The 16,586-nt window shown below is 49.7% G+C and overlaps 1 long non-coding RNA gene across 1 annotated transcript; it reads right to left on the bottom strand.

Moving 5' to 3' along the window:
- Positions 1-850: 850 nt before the first annotated feature.
- On the bottom strand, positions 851-7,524 carry LOC136329550 (uncharacterized). Its single transcript, XR_010730220.1, has 5 exons — positions 7,214-7,524; positions 6,250-6,326; positions 4,598-4,753; positions 2,549-2,688; positions 851-1,771 (listed from the first exon to the last, which is right to left on the bottom strand). It is a non-coding gene; the product is annotated as an uncharacterized lncRNA (long non-coding RNA).
- Positions 7,525-16,586: the final 9,062 nt, after the last annotated feature.

Genomic DNA, 16,586 nt, shown 5'->3' on the forward strand with positions numbered 1-16,586 from the left:
CAGGCTTCTGTATACAGTGTACAGTAGGACAGCTCTGCTTCCACTGGTGTCTTGTGTCCACTATTCCGGAAGCCTGTTTGCCTCTAGACAACGAATATCCTTTTTTTTTTTTTTAATCTTAGAGAAACTGCTGTGTTGTTCTTAGTTATGCATTCACTAGCTGATTCTTGTATGTACCCTAACTACAGGTCAAACCTGAAACCTTGGCATATCAGGATGATGTTCTAACCAACTGAGCCACCCAAATATCCAGTCTTGCTTAATGAGAGAGGACTCTTACCCAGCGTGCAGCATAAGGATCTGGGATTTGAATGCTTAGACTTTCAGGCAGTCCGTCTTTGCCAGTGGTCAGGGCTGTGGCCAACTTGTGCACCTTTTAGAATTTGAGCTTTTGGTTTTCCCTATTGCCTGCTTGAGACTCTTGTTTCTTCCAGCTGCTAAGTAATTTACTAATCTCTCCACTTTCCAGATTCTGTATCTCCTCATCTATCATTGTGTTTTTGCCCTTATAAATTTCCCTTTTTGTTCGGGAAGAAACAAAAATAGATAGGCGAATGCCTTTGTTACTGTGCCTCTCAATATAGAAAAACTACATGCATAAACCTTGGTGTCAAATTAAGGGGTCTTTTACTGGGGAAATCAAACTATCTCCATGTGCCTCATGGAATCTAATTTGGAAGGAATTTTAAAGAAATTCTATTAATAGTGTCCAAAATATTAAAAGTTTAAGTTTTTGCACAAGGTTATAGGAATAGTATATTGATAGCATTTTAACATTTAACTCGAATCTCTTCTGGATTGTTGGTATAAGTGAGCCAACAATCCTTTACTATAGTCATAGACTATGGTACAGAGTTTTAATTTATGTATTTATTTAAAATTGATCTTAAGTTTTCTGAGTGGTATGTGTATAAATTGTATCTTGTGCAATACTTAAATACACCCCGAGCTTATGTTTCAGTGCTCAGTAATGTCCCTTGGCATTAATTCTTGTCAATGACGTCAACTTACCTAAGATATTCCCCCTTACTGTTAAGTTCTCAGCAGAAAAGGAAGCAAAAGAGCATTTTCAATATTATGGTTTCTTCCCTAATTCTACAAAAATGTAAATACCACAAAAAGCATGCTGGAAGAGAGAGAACTTCAGTGATTTCCAGAAGAAATATCATTTAAAAGTTTCTGAAGAATGAGTTGAGGTAATATACCTTCATGTCTCGGTAAGAACTAGGTTTAGAGTATTTTAGACTAATGGAAAGGTCCGGGTAGGGCATAAAAGTGTAGAGTTGAACTTAGGTGGATCAGTTTACTTACCAAGGGCATGCTGCTGCTGCTCCCTTCCTTTTAAGTATGTGGGTTTTGCTATAACTTCAGATCTGCTTTCCTAAAAATCATTACACTGTGGAATTGCACAGCAAGGTGATGGGAAAATGGGGTTCAGAGCAAAACACTCAAACTTTGTAAGTGCAACATTACAATATTAATATAACCAAACAGTAGTTTTACACATGTTAAATGCATAAATACGCAATCACTGTAGCACTTAACCTTGAAAAAGATCCACCGTTTGTGGAAGTGAAAGGCTTCTGAGTTCTCTGAAGTGGGAAGAGGGTTATCTGGAACTGGATGGAAAGTTGTAACATCAGTTGTGGACAGGTGTAGCTCATACACTTGACAATGGAAATAGCTGGTAGATAGCTGAGGAATGTATATTTTGTATGTTCCAAAGCAATGTGGTTCAACTGGGTGTAGCTTTCTGCTTTCCTTGGTGTTTCTATAAGACAATATATTAGGACCCATGAAGTTTGTTATCTTAATACTGATCCCTAATAAACTAGTCACCTTGGAACAAAGTGGTTTAAACGTAAAACATTTATTTTCAAATTGTTGAGAGTAGAGTTGAAGAGTGTATCAATAAACGATTATGCTCTACCTTTCACTATCAGCAACCCCACTCTTGAATGACAGCAATTTGATGTCAACAGAGCAAAGAAAAGCAAAAATGTATGCCTGGTGTGTGGTGGCGCAGCACTGACCTGGAGTGCTGAGGTTGCCAATTTGAAACACCAGGCTTGTCTGGTCAAGGTGCATACAACTATGGGTTGGTGCTTCCTGCTCCTTCACCCCTGTCTCTCTAAGAATAAGTGAAATCTTAACAACAGAACAACATAGGACATAGACACTGAAACTAAAAGCCTAGCCTTCAGCTATTTAGTCAAGGACCAACCTCAATAGCCTCAAATGTCTAGTGAGACACAGTCAGAAATGAGGAGCTGTAAGTGCCCTAGAGATTTTCTCATCTAATTTCCTTGTTTTGCATTTGAAGAAATGAAACCCAGATATGTTGAGGAATGTGCCCCAAATTTTACAGCTAGGACGTATTAGAGCAGGGATTTGAAACTAAGACTTGATAAATCTGTGTCACTGTCTAGGGCACAAGAGACAGCTGTGTGCAGGTTGACCGAAAGTGCTCTTGGGAGATGGGAGGCAGGGGCAGACAGGGAGAAGCGAATCCACAACGTGGTTCCAGTAGAGCTTCAGCTGATCTTACCGGGAGTTCTGGAGCTGGGCTGGTCCTTCAGAGCTTGAACCAAATTGAGAAGTGGGGTCTGGGACTTTGGATCCCAGCATCAGCCAGTCATCTGCTACAGGCTGCACCTTGTACGGAGACAATCTGGGACAAGCAGTTCCCTGTGACAGAGGGCAATTCTCAGTGATGGATCAAGTTGTGAGCCTTCAGCAGCTGATATTCCTGGTAGTTGGAGACTATACCCCTCAGCCCTGCAGAGAATCTGGGTGGAGCACCTCTGTATCCAGTCATTAAAAGGAAAAGGCTCTATTGTGTTTAATATCTATTTAAGAAGCCAGAACCTTATCTGCACTACCCAGACGGGGGTCCAAATGACATTGCTGTTAGATCCCACATAAACTCTCTGTTCTCTCTGCTGGCAAGTTCCTTTTCCAGCCTGTGACCCTGAAACAACCCTCTTTTCCTCACTCTAGCCTCGACTGATGCTTGACTCAGACCTCATGGAGCAGCAGTAGAGCCTAGTGGTTAATGACATGGACTTGGGGCACCTAACTTCATTTCTACCACTTACTAGTTGTGTGACCTTGGATGAGTTACTAACCTCTCTGAGCCTCAATTACCTATTCCATACAAGGTGTGTATTATCTATTGCTGTGTAATACATTGTCCCAAAACTCTGACCGTTATTTCTTCACCTATAAAAATGAGATTACAAGAATTGAGTGAATTTTTACATTGAAGTGTTTAGAAAAGTGCCCAGCATAAGGTCAAGGTTCAGTACATGTTAGCCATTGTATCTCCTGGGTTTCCCACTGAATCTCAGCTTGATGAGTCCTGGGATTCTGAACTGTCTTGCTCCTGATGACTCCTGAATAAGATGTTTTGGAAGATATGGAGACTATGGAATTACTGATGACTCCACTTCCAAAAAATTATTTGAAATATTTTTATATTAGATGTAAACTAGATAAGAAAAATGTCAGTAAAGTGGACAAAAACTTTAGAAATTAGATAAAATGGAGGTCATGTTAGTACAAAAGAGATCATTATAAGGTTCTGCTAAAGGTTGAGCCCATTTGGGCTCTGAAGTTGCCGGGAGCCAGAGTTAAAGAGAAATACGTTCAGTTCAAAAAAATTTTAAATGTCAACAAAATTCAAAGCATTCAGATGATATGAGTGAGGCCTTCTTTCTCAGCACAGAGCACAATGGCAGGAGCTATTAAACTCAAACTGCTTTTTCTGGCAAGAGCCCCATGCAGTCGCTGGCCTCCCTGGGGATGGAAGAGCTGGGATCTGTCAGGCTTTGAGTTGCAACTCGGAAAGCGCCCAGAGACCCTGCGGCAATGGCATATTTTCCCACTAGATGGAGCCGGTGGATTACCTTTGCTCATAAGCGCACCGGAAGTTGCAGCAAATAATTGTTTCTCAGTGTCTTTAGCATGATATCATGTTCCTGAAGGTCACAGCACCCCTACATCTTTGTCTGTTACATTGCTGCAGTGGATTTTGAGGTGGGAGCCAGGAGGGAAAGGGGAATTCCTGCCTCATTACCCTTACCCCGCCCCCAACCCAATTCACCATGCCTAGGAGCAAGACCCTTTGCCACTGCATATCCCAAATTACAGGTTTCCAGTTATCACAGCTTCCAAAACTCAGCCCAATGTGAACTGGTATTACTGGGTGTGAGGCAGAGGAACCAAAGGCCAGAAGACCTGGATGCGCAGGGGATGTGGCTTTCTGCAAGTGGGTTTTGAACTCCAAGTTGGAATGTCAGGCCCACCAAGGACATGCCTATGGCCACACCAAGCCAGGAACCCACACACCAGGCACACCTTCGAAACCTCTCTCTCTGAGTGGGCTTTTTGAAGGGGCAGGTGGTTGAGGCAGCTGGCAAAGCAGGGAAGAGTTAGGACTGGTTGGTTGGGAGAAAGGAGACTTTTGCTGATTGGTTCAGGCTCAAAAAAGGGACATTTTATCTGTGGAAAAAGTTCCCTCTGTGGCTATTTCTTTGCTAGGTCAATGGATCTGTTTTTGTGACTTAAAATTTCAGATGTTAAAGGCGGTCAGTACCTGGTCTCTCAGTCTGCTGTCTCGGTAGCTCCTGAGGACATGAGCTGCATCTTTTCCATGTGTCCAGAGCCTGGCACTTAACAGATGCTCTTAGTTGGATGAACAAACTCACAAACACCTCTTTTCTATGCTTCTGGTTCTCCTCCTGGGCTTGTCCTGAGAGGGGTAAGCAGAACACACATTACCCTGAGGGCAAATAAACAGGGCGAGTAGTCATCATTTACTCCCTCACACATTCATCAAACAAGTATTGATGAAGCGTCAGGTGCTGGGCACAACACAGCAGTGTCCTGAGGGAAACAGGCATGGATCAAATCAACCAATACACTTAAGACTATGAGGAGTCGCAGCTGTGAAAGAGAATGTGTGTTGCTGAAAAGCATGGGATGGGCACTTAGCTTGATCAGAAATACTTCCTGGCAAAATGAAGTTGCACTGTGATGTGAATGAACTAAGAGCAGGAGTTAACTAGATAAAGAGACAGAGGGAGAAAGTTCCCCGCAAGGGGTAAAACACGGACAGAGGCCATGGGGAGGAAATTCAAGGGTCTGAGGAAGAAAGCCAGTACCCCTGAAGCTTAGAGACTCTTAATGCAAGCATTAGGCAGGACTGGGCCAGACCAGGCAGGGCTCTGCAGACCTTTATTATGGATTTCGGTTTCCATTCTAAAGGAGCAGAGGGAGGCATTACTGTTTTTATAGTCAGGGGTGGATATGTTTCGCAGCTGTCAAACAGTTTTGCAGGTCCTGTGCTTCAGAATCCTAGGTGAGGCCAAAGGCCTGGGCAGCTGCTCCTGGTGGCCCCTGGAGTCTGTGTGGCATAACTGACTTGGTGCTTCAAAGGGATTCAGGCTTCATTGTGAAGAAAGGGCCTGCGTAGAGTGAGATCTGGAATGGGACTGGATAGGGTGATGGAGGTGGAAGCGGAACGGTTGGAAGGCTGTTTCAGAGATAAACGGCAAGACCTGGCGTGAGTTGGATAAGGATAGAGCAGGAGGTGGCAGATGCCTCTGGGATTCTAGCTCATGTCACTGGATGGATGACACTGCCATATGTCACAACAGAAGAGGACCGGGTTTGAGGGGAGGTTCGTCAATGTGGTCTTGGACATGTTGCAGTTGAGGTGAATTTGGGATAGGAATCAAGTGAGGACATCAGCAGGAGGCTGGATATTCAGTCTGGAGCTTGGAGAGGCTGACTGCATACGGCTCTGTATATGATGACAGCACAACAAATGACTGCTGGTAGGATAAATGTCTTGGTTCCCATACCCTTCTTGAGAAGTTACAGTGGCACCCTTTGGGTCGCAGCAGAGCTCTGGGTGAGTGGGTGTCTTCGGGCAGAGTTCAGCCACTTTGTTTCAAAATCTCTGGGTAGGGTTCATGGGGACAAGCATAGCCTTGAAAGTGACTCCAGAAAGAGGAAGGTGTCACCATGCAAGTACTGATGTCAATTGCTTTGCAGCTGGGAGTCAGGAAGGAGGTGTGATCACATCCAGAAGTGTAACCCAACCAAATCCTACCACTCCACACCCCTTACCCCACATTCACTCATCTCTCATCACCTGGCACCTCAGTTACCTGGAGTTACCATGCACCCCACGTACGTAAGAGACTAAGAAACGGGGAAGCACGGCTCATAGCAGAGACTCACGTGATCAGACCCTTCCTTGGGAATCCGGGGGTTAATATTTGGTCCTCAGTCTTCTCGAATCCAAAATTCAAAATGCCCTGGAAACCCAAAGATTTTTATTTAGTTTGGTGAAAACTCATTTGGCCTCAAAACCTGACCTAAGTGACATGAAGCTGTTTGTAGTGTTTATTTATCCTCTTTAGTGTGACCACACATACGTTTTGCCCAGGAATGTGGCGTGTTTGATGACAGGGTGTTGTCCAGACCCCAGTGGGGTGTTACCTAATATGTGCATGCTGAATAATTCTGAATGGCAAATACACTGGCCTTCGATTCTAGCTAGAGGGGCTAGTGGTCCATTTTACCATCAACCTTTTACATATGGGTCAGGAGATCATAAAAGAAAATTGTAAGCCTAATAAAAATGATAGTCGTGACCGTGTGTAAAGCACAATCCCTCGGGGTAGAAACAACAAATGGTTTGGAGCACTGCCTGTGTTCTAGACACTGAGCGCTAAGCAATGAAAAAAATAAAGCCTCTGCGTTCACAGAACTGACAATGCTGTATTTTTTTTTCTATGAAGAATGCCCACGCACGTAGGCTTGCAGATCAGAAGCACTGAAAGGGCTGACAAAAATTCTAAGTGTTTCTTTATAGATACAGGTGAATTTTTTTCTTCTCCAAATTTCCTGCAATGCTTAGGTAGTGCTCGTTTTTTGTTTTTGTTTTTGTTTTATTATTATTATTTATTCATTTTTAGAGAGGAGAGAGAGAGGAGAGAGAGAGAAGGGGGGAGGAGCTGGAAGCATCAACTCCCATAAGTGCCTTGACCAGGCAAGCCCAGGGTTTCGAACCGGCGACCTCAGCATTTCCAGGTCGACGCTTTATCCACTGCGCCACCACAGGTCAGGCTAGTGCTCGTTTTTAAATTAGTTTTTCTAAAGAGAGAGAGAGATGATCTTTAGTAATTTCTAAAGTCCAGACCTGAGCTGTCTGTCTGTCCTCGACCTCCGCAATCGGGTCGTCGCTGTAGGTGCGGGTGTTGTCTCTGTGCAGTGTCGAAGTTGCACCAGCAGAGGGCGCTGTGCCCGCCGGGGCGGGGCCGCGGCGGCGGCGGCGGCGCTTTTCTCCCCAGCAACACCAGCCGGCGCGCCGCCCGGGGGCGCGGACTCGCGGCTTCCCCCGCCGGGCCTCCCCGCGCCCTGCCCCCTCCCCGTCCCCCTGGAGCTCCCGGCAGGGGCGGTGGCTGAGCGGCTACGGCTTCTCCCGCGCCTCGCCCCGTGGGCCGGGCTGACCCGGGCGCGGCAGGCGGAGCCTGGCTCCTGGCAGAGCCGCCCGCGCCGCGCGGGAGGGAGGAGGGCGCCGTCCCCGCCCCCGCCCCCGGCGCCGCCCTCCCCTGCTCCCGCCCTTCCGCGGGGCTGGCAGGGCCGCGGCTGACCTGTACTTTGGAGCCGGATGGGGAGACGTGACCGCCGAGCCGCGGGCTGCGCCGGGAACAGGCGCGGGAGGGGGAGGCCGCGTTTCTGGGCACCTGGCGGCCGCGGCGGATGGGGACCCGGGGAGGGGGGCAGCGGCCGCCTCCTACCCCGGCGCCGGGTTCCCCGGGGTTGGGAGGGAAGTGGACTCCTCCCCGGCTCTCCGGGCCCTGGCCCTTGGCCTCGGTTTGTACTCTTGCCAACACTGTTCTCCCGCTGCTCTGCACCGCCTCGCCCGGGGCCACCCCTGCAGCGGAAGAACGTGGTTCCGGAGGGTGGCTAGGTACCAGGCCTGTTCACCGTAGGTGTTCTGGCTTCCCCCAGGCCAGGAAGGAATTTATGGAGCCCCATCCAGCCTCAATTGAATCCCAGTAGTAACTTTCCAGCTTCAGTTTCCTAATCTGTAAAATGGAAAAACGAATACCCACATCCCAGTAGACCCACAGGCTTCCCTACCAGGAAATTTGTGATGCTACCAGGAGAGGTGGGGTGGGGTGCTCTCCCAAAGGAGAGCAAAATTGTTCATCCCTAAATGCAAGAAAGGCATTTGGTGGCACATCTGCATTTCCCTAGACCTGACAGTCTCTTGCCTGCCCTCATTTTGGCCATAAAAGACTGTCCAGTGAACACAGGTTACAATTTTTTGTGTGTGGTGGGGTTTCAAAGGGAGAAGTGGGTACAAATATTTCAGTGACACGGTTTTCCTTTTGGTTTAATGCCCAAACTATAGAATTAAGTGTGACTTTTCTGATTGCAGTGTTTGAAATGAAAAACTTAAAAATCCCAGGATCTTACAGTCAAAAGGCCCCCCTATTTTTAACTGCTACTTTTTCAATTCCAATCTCCGCTCTGCCACTGTGGTTGCTTCACCAACTTACTGTCTCTCAGCCTCAGTTTTTTCAGCTGTCAAATAGGAACAACATGGCTTGGTGATGACAGGGTCAGGTGCTCAGGATGACTTGCTGACTCTCATGAGTCCTTTAGTCAACATTGTCATTTGTCAGGAAATTCTTATAGTTCTAGATCCTTTCTAGGCTGAAGACCATACTTCTGCTCAGTCCAGGAAGAGGACAGCTGGTCACCCCCTTGTTAATTGATGGCAGTCCTCTTGCAGCAGGAGGACCATTGCCAAGTTCCTCCGCCTGGCCTGACCTTTTCACGGGGCCTCAGATACCGCTTCAGGGTCCTTCCCAAAGCCTGCAGACTGGGGAAGCGTGGGTGGACAAATGCTGCGAGAGTTGTGAGAGCCAGACCTGGAGATTTCCCCCCAATTTGTGAAAGGAGTTGCTGGCAAAACGGGAGGAATAAAATGCTCACTGAAAACTCTCCATGCTGGACTGATTTATCTCAAGACACATACCAGAACCTAGGGGCAGGAATCATCTCCATTTTGCCAACAAGAAGCAGACCTATTGCTCAGATCTCCAATCTGTCTTTAGTTGGATCTTATTCCCTCTCTGAGAGCCAGTGTGAAGGAGATGGTGCCACACCCACCCAGGCCCCATTTCAGGTATGCAGAGTCCAGGGGAAATGGTTGCAGCTCCTACTGACGCCTGGTTCTCCTGCAGTGAGGTTCCTGTTATCACTAGCTTGAAAGGCCAGCTGACTCTTGTGAAACAAACAGAAGCCTTACCCTCCCTTCCTGTTGGAAACTTTGGTCTCAGCTGCAGAATGGATGCCTGGGAAACACGAATTTCAAGTCCAGGCTCAGGGAGTCCAACTGCTTCTGGAGATTTGCCAAGGCTGCTCCAGGGCAGCCTGACGGCCAGGAGGCCCTGCTCGGAGTGTAGGCCTGAGCCCAGCACACTGGATGGTGACCACCTACATGAGGGCTTCTTATCCTTGTGCCCACGGGAAGAATGCTGATGGCTGGACTCCACCCCACGCCAATGAAATAAAATTCCCAGCAGGAAGCCCATATCAAAAATTTTGTTTTCTAAAGCACCCCCAGGAAATTCCTATGTGCAGTAGCACTTGAGAAACACTGAGAGACATCAATACAAACAGATAGTGATCAAAGGACAAAATAGGAAAGTATTTGAAATCTGAACAAAAGAGGATTTACATGAAATACTAAGTAACATAAGCCAGGCAAGGCAGAGAGGCTTCTGCAGCTGTGACTGAGCAGGACTGTGTGGCATTCTTGGAAGGCTCTCATCTGTCTGGGAACTGGCATGATTCAGTGCCCCAGCACAGAGGGTGGGACCTCAAGGCTCAGATCCACATCTGTGTTCCTGTGAGCCTCAGTTCTTCCAGTCCAACTGGACTGCTTGCCATTCCCAGAACTCACCCTGCTCTTTCCTGCCTCTAGTCTTTGGTTCCAGGCGTTTGCTTCTGCTTGGAAGTCTGTCCTTTCCCCGTCTGTTCAAATTCTTCTTCTTCAAGGTCCCTGCCCCCATGCCAACTCCACGAGGATCTGTGTGTGCCTGCACCCTCCTTCCCATGTTGTCACTGGCTGTCTCCCTGGCCAGGCTGTAGAGGCAGGAAGGGTGAAGACCCATCAGACCCCTTTGCCACTCTTCTTTCCCCATCTGCCACTGGGGGTGGGAGCACCTTGCTAGAGGAGTTTCACACATATCTTTTGTTTTTTTCTTTTATTTTTATTTTTTTGTATTTTTCTGAAGCTGGAAACGGGGAGGCAGTCAGACTCCCACATGTGCCTGACAGGGATCCACCCAGCATGCCCACCAGGGGGCGATGCTCTGCCCATCTGGGGCGTCGCTCTGCTGCAATCAGAGCCATTCTAGCACCTGAGGCAGAGGCCACAGGGCCATTCTAGCGCCTGAGGCAGAGGCCACAGAGCCATCCTCAGCGCCCAGGCCAACTTTGCTCCAATGGAGCCTTGGCTGCGGGAGGGGAAGAGAGAGACAGAGAGGAAGGAGAGGGGGGAGAGGTGGAGAAGCAGATGGGCGCTTCTCCTGTGTGCCCTGGCCAGGAATCAAACCCGGGACTCCCGCACGCCAGGCTGATGCTTTACCACTGAGCCAACTGGCCAGGGCCTTTCACACATTTCTTGAATGCTGTATAATTTGTCCCTGTTCAAGGACAGGGTGAACAATCAGAGAAATCCTCTCTGCTCATGCCTCTTCCTGATAGTTCTCTGACTCCTCTGTTCCATTTCCTTTGTGCCTTGGGACCTTGTGGTTAGCCAGCAGTGACAGGAAAGAGCTGGGGCCTGGCCTTGACCCTGCACGTTGTGTCTACAGCACCAGAGCCGCTTCCCCTGGAGCGGGGCAGGGTAGATAGAGTGAGGTCGGGAATGAAAGCCTTGGATGCTGGTGCAGCCTCTTCCCATAGACCCAAATTCTTAAAAGGAGGGGGGAAACCCAGCGAACTCGGGCGCCACTGAGGCCAGCGCTGGTGTCTTGGAACCGCTCTATCCCAGAGCGGAGCGCGTGCCGGCACCTCACCCCTCCATCACTCCGGGCCTGGGCCGCTGGCTGGGGGTGCGGGACTTCTTCCCTCCTGTAGTGCGCTCGCGCTGCAGGTGACCGGGGCAGCTGCCAGCCGTCCCCGCAGCGCCCCTGCCGCAGCCTTCTTAGGGTTTTCCGGCCCGAGCCTCAAACGACCTGGGCCGCGGCCTGCCCAGCCTCTTCCCAGCCCTCAAGCCCCGGGCAGCACAGCAGGGCTTTCTGATGAGTCAGCGGGAGAAGGAGCCCCCAGCCGCCCCGGGCATCTGCACCGGTGACGCAGCGTGACTCACGGGCGCCCCGGCAGCCACAGCCCCCCAGCCGCGGCCCAGAGCCCCCCGGGCTCGGCCTGACTTCCCTCACCCGGCTCCCGGGTCCTCCCGCCGGCCCAGCGCCGCCCGCCAGGAGAGTCCCCGGCACCCTCCCCCACCGTCCCCGCCCCTCACTCCCCGGCCCGACGCCAAGCTGACATCAGACGCTGGCCGCCGGGCCACCCTCTGAGTCAACAGTTTCCGAAGCGGAGCCCGCTGCCAGGGGCAGGGAGAGAGCGCGGCCTCCGAAGGAGGCGCTGGGGGGGCCGGCCCGAGTCTGGCAGCCGCGGGAGGGCGGGGGTGGGTGGGGACGAGCGGAGCTTTTACGAGAAGTCACGGCGGGTGGGGGAGGGGGCGTGTAGGTGGGAAAGAAGGTGAAGAGGGTGAAAACCACCCTGCGGAGCTGCGGGGCGGGGAGCAAATCTGTAGCCCCAGAGCCACGTGCTGCAGCGGCAGTGGGTGGGTGGCTAGACCGCCCTAGAGGGCTTGGGAGGCTGGGGGAGGGGGAGGGGCGGGGGGCCCTTCTGGGAAAGGCCCCAGGCCAAGTGTCTGGGGGAGGAAAAGAACTACTAGTGGACGCCCTCGGTCACAAGGCACCAGCGAACATTTGTGTCTGGATAATTAGGCTTAGTTCCCTTTAATGGGAGCAGCTCTGAACTAGCTTAGGGCTGGCCCGGGCCGAAGAAATGCACTAGTTTAAGCTAACTCTGGAGGTTCCCAGCCGCCCACCCCACCTCACACCCTCCTAAGAGGGTGTATGTCCAAGGGTGAAGGAGTTGGAAAGCCTAGTGAACCGAGGGTAGGTGGTGGTCCAGTGAAGGGGTCATAGTAGGAAGAAGGAAGGAAGCATAAAAAAGGAAAGAATTTTAAGTACTTGTGATGGACTTAATGGGAGTCTTTGTGAAGGTGTTTCCTACTACCTGAGAATTTAGGCCAAAGCCCCACGAGGGGAAAAAAAAAAAAAAAAGTAGATTGGCTGTAGGAAGGCGTGAGAACTGTTGTGAAGGGGTCTGGGCTGCTTCCTCTGGGTAACGAGGCTGGAGGTCTGTGGGCTCTAGGGGCTGCCACTGAGTCTGTGCTCAGTAACCACTTGAAAAGGCGGCATCCTGTGTTTCTAGGATGCTGGAGGAGGTCAAAAGACCCTGTCAGAAGCACCCACCCTGACAGCTTTTCCTGCCCTTGTCAGACAGGAAGAAAGGGCGAGAGGACCCAGGAGGACAGGATGGCCAGGCAGCAGCCGACCTCCGCAGTCCCTTGAGTTTCCTCCCCTCCCGTCTCACCCACCATCCCGTGACCCTCGGGATGAGCAAGATACAACTGTCGTTGTGGGCTTCCAGATGGAATTCATTCTCAGTCTCAGTCTCTTTTCGGGATTTGATTTGCTGTTCTTTCCAAAGCCACGGCTCAACAAGTGATGCCAGCCCGGGGAGGGGGTGTCTGTGTCTCATCTTGCAGGCAGAAGTAACACAACAGCTGGGTGAACAAAACCGGTCCGGATCTGTCTGTAGCTGCGTGTCAGCACAGCCTCCACGGGGACCATGTGAGCTGCTTCTTGCCCCATATGACCCTCATTCAAACTCATGCAGAGCAACATCTCTCAGCCCCAGTCTCCTTGGGCAGCCTTTTCCCAAGTGTGCGGGTGGGCGGCTCGTTTCTGCCAATCTAATCCAGCTCAAAATAGCTTTAAACCAGACTTCTGGGAAGCCCTGTGCTTCAGGTCTCTGTAGACAAGAGTGAAAAATGACAGCTCTTGGAGTCCAAGGGGTCTAATTTGCTGAGACGGACAAGATGTTGAGCCCTGTGACTTCAGAGGGCAAAAATAGTGGCCAGGGATCGGTATGGAAAGTGTTAGTGTGGCAGGTCCCTGGCCCTCTGTGGTGGTTCTTCTGGGAAGTTGGTGGGCCGGACCAGTGGGGATTATGCTGGGAGCTAAGGCCAGGTGCAGGAGGAGGCTGTGGTCAGATACTTAAACCACAAACACCACAACCCCCAACTTCCACATTTGTTTTTCAGGCTGAGAACTCTTTAGGTAGGGGTTGCCTCCTCCACTATTTCAAATTCTTATTTATCATGTTTCAGACTTGGGCTAGATCAGCTGCCACCTTCTCTGTGAAACTGCTTTCTCCTATCCCACTGAGTGCACTTAGCCCAGTGCACCTCCACATAATCCTTACCCTCCTTTGCTCGTTCTGAGAGGTTTTGCTGTATTCAACTTCCCACTCCACCCAGAGGTCCCCTGGGAGGCCCAGAGTTTCATATTAGCAGCTCCCTCTGGGTGGAGGTCCTGGGGAAGTGCGTTAGCGGTCAGCTCTGCCCTCTTCTGCCCCGTGTGTCCTCTGATAGGCTTCCTTTGTGTCTGCAGGAGCTTCCTGTTTGCCATGTCTGCTTCCATGAGAGCCTCATCCTGGGTTTTGACCCAGCCTGCTCTTGGCCTGACACTTCAGGCCAGCCTTTGGGACCCTGGCTCATCATCCTGATGGACTCCTGGCAGCCATTCAGCAGGAAGAGCCTTTGCTCCCTCCCTCAGCAATTGGAACTAGGGCAGAGGGTCAATGGCCTGTGTCTACCGCCCTCAGACTAAACTGTCGTGTGTAAATCCCCACTCAGAAACACAGGTGGCTCTCAGTAAAGCTAACATAATATATCATGTGTAAATATTCATGCATACAAAAACTGTTTTTCAGAGCATACTGATGAAAATCAGATTCCTTGTATGCATTTAGAGGGCTCACTTTCCTTTGCAACTTTTGGGGGACAGATGTATTGAAAATGAGATATAAGATTAGGAGATGAGTTAGTAGGGATTAGACTATTTTCAGGGGCCATGTAATAAAATCCTGTATTGTTGCAAATGCCAAAAAGTTGGAGATGAAAGTGACCTGGACTGGGAACATCTGCCTCAAATGGTTTGGCATAAATCTCTAAACATCTGGCACCCCTTGGTAGCATTTATCACTTCACTGAGAAGCTAGCCTTCTCAAACCACTGTTGAGCACACAATGGAGCTGAGAGTAGGGGACTCTGTGTTAGGAAACCTTGGATCCACCATTGGCTCTGCCATGTCTTGAGTTCTGCTACCTGGGGCCACCTGCTGACCTGTTTGTGCCTTAGTTTCCTTAGCTGAAAAATAAAGATTGTTACACCTGCCCCTTGGAGCTCTTGTGAGGCCAGAGGAAGTGACTCCCGGCGGGCACACAGTGAAAAGTAGCTTAACATATTTTAGACTTTCTAACTACGAGTGTAACAACTTCCTACATTTATAAAATCTTTTCTGTCTGGGGTTCTTTAAATCCAGGTTCTGTCCAAGGGCAAGAAGGTCAACCTAAGAGAGGAAGTCATTCTTCCAGAGCCACCAAAGACCAGTATTTCTAGAAATAAGGGATTTAATAGTGGCAAATCTGCCAACCAATAGGGCCTGAGAGAAATCTGATCATGAATCAGTCTGAGGCCTAATCAGTGGCAAATATGACCTTTGTCCAGACACTAGGCATGTTTGAGCCCCTGAATGAGGCTTTAATCTAGGAGGTGTTGAAAGAGTCTGATAAATACTTACTCCATTAAGTCAAATCCAAGAATTTGAAGTAAAATGCAAAGTTTAGGGGTTTTTTTAATTTTTAAATTTTTTTTACAGGGACAGAGAGAGTCAGATAGAGGGATAGATAGGGACAGACAGACAGGAACAGAGAGAGATGAGAAGCATCAATCATCAGTTTTTCGTTGCGACACCATAGTTGTTCATTGATTGCTTTCTCATATGTGCCATGACCGCGGGCCTTCAGCAGACTGAGTAACACCCTGCTTGAGCCAGTGACCTTGGGTCCATGCTAGTGAGCTTTTTTGCTCAAGCCAGATAAGCCCACACTCAAGCTGGCTATCGTGGTGTCTCGAACCTGGGTCCTTCCGCATCCCAGTCTGACGCTCTATCCACTGCGCCACTGCCTGGTCAGGAGCAAAGTTTAGGTTTTGTATGCCCCTCCACCATGTGGGATGTGACTGAGGAAGACGCTAAGCCAAAGCCTGTTGTAATGGGTGAGGGGACCCAGAGCCTCATGCCAGGCCCTGACTCTTGCTCCTGTGAATGGGAGCAGGAAGGACACATTAACCAACTGCACTGGACACCCTTTTGGGAGGAAGCAAGAACTGTCCTTTGTACCACAGCTCATTCTGGCCCCCCTGACACTAATTCAGGGAACATGTGTATATTGATTTCCTAGGACTGCATAACCATACACCGCAAACTGGGCATCTTAAAGCAACAGAAATTTATTTGCTCAGAGTTCTGAAGGGTAGAGTCCTGAAATCAAGGTGTCAGCAGGGCCACGCTCCCCCAGAGCCTGGGTAGAATCCTTCTCTTTCCCTAGCTTCCTAGCCGCAGGGAGCTGACAATCCTTGGCATCCCTTGGGTTACAGAGACATCCCTCCAGTCTCTGCTTCTGTCTCCACATGGCATTTTCCTCTTTATTTTTTTACTTGTATTTTTTTGTATTTTTCTGAAGTTGGAAACGGGGAGGCAGTCAGACAGACTCCGGCATGTGCCTGACCAGGATCCACCTGGCATGCCCACCAGGGGGCGATGCTTTGCCCATCTGGGGCATTGCTCTGTTGCAACTAGGGCCATTCTAGCGCCTAAGGCAGAGGCCATGGAGCCATCCTCAGCGCCTGGGCCAACTTTGCTCCAATGGAGCCTTGGCTGCAGGAGGGGAAGAGAGAGACAGAGAGGAAGGAGAGGGGGAGGGGTGGAGAAGCAGATGGGCGCTTCTCCTGTGTGCCCTGGCCGGAAATCAAACCCTGGACTCCTGCAGCCAGGTCGACGCTCTACCACTGAGCCAACCGGCCAGGGCCGGCATTTTCCTCTTTATAAGGACAAAGTCATAGTGAATTAGTGCCCACTCTAACTAAGTACCTCTTCTTAACTTGATTAAGAAGAATCTGTTTCTGAATAAGGTCACAGGTACGAGGGGATTAGGACTTCACAATATCTCTTTTAGGGAAAATAATTCTTTCATGGTAAGAGTGATAAATATTCTTTTAGGGAATATGCTTTTTATATGGTAAGAGTGATACCTTTGGTAAACAGGCTGCACCAACAGGCAGAGGGGATAATTAACACAGGGCTGTTCCTCTGTATGCCAGCGAGGGGTCACATTGAGTCAGCAGATTG

This window comes from Saccopteryx bilineata, chromosome 3, assembly GCF_036850765.1.
Source record: "Saccopteryx bilineata isolate mSacBil1 chromosome 3, mSacBil1_pri_phased_curated, whole genome shotgun sequence".
Lineage (NCBI taxonomy): Eukaryota > Metazoa > Chordata > Mammalia > Chiroptera > Emballonuridae > Saccopteryx > Saccopteryx bilineata.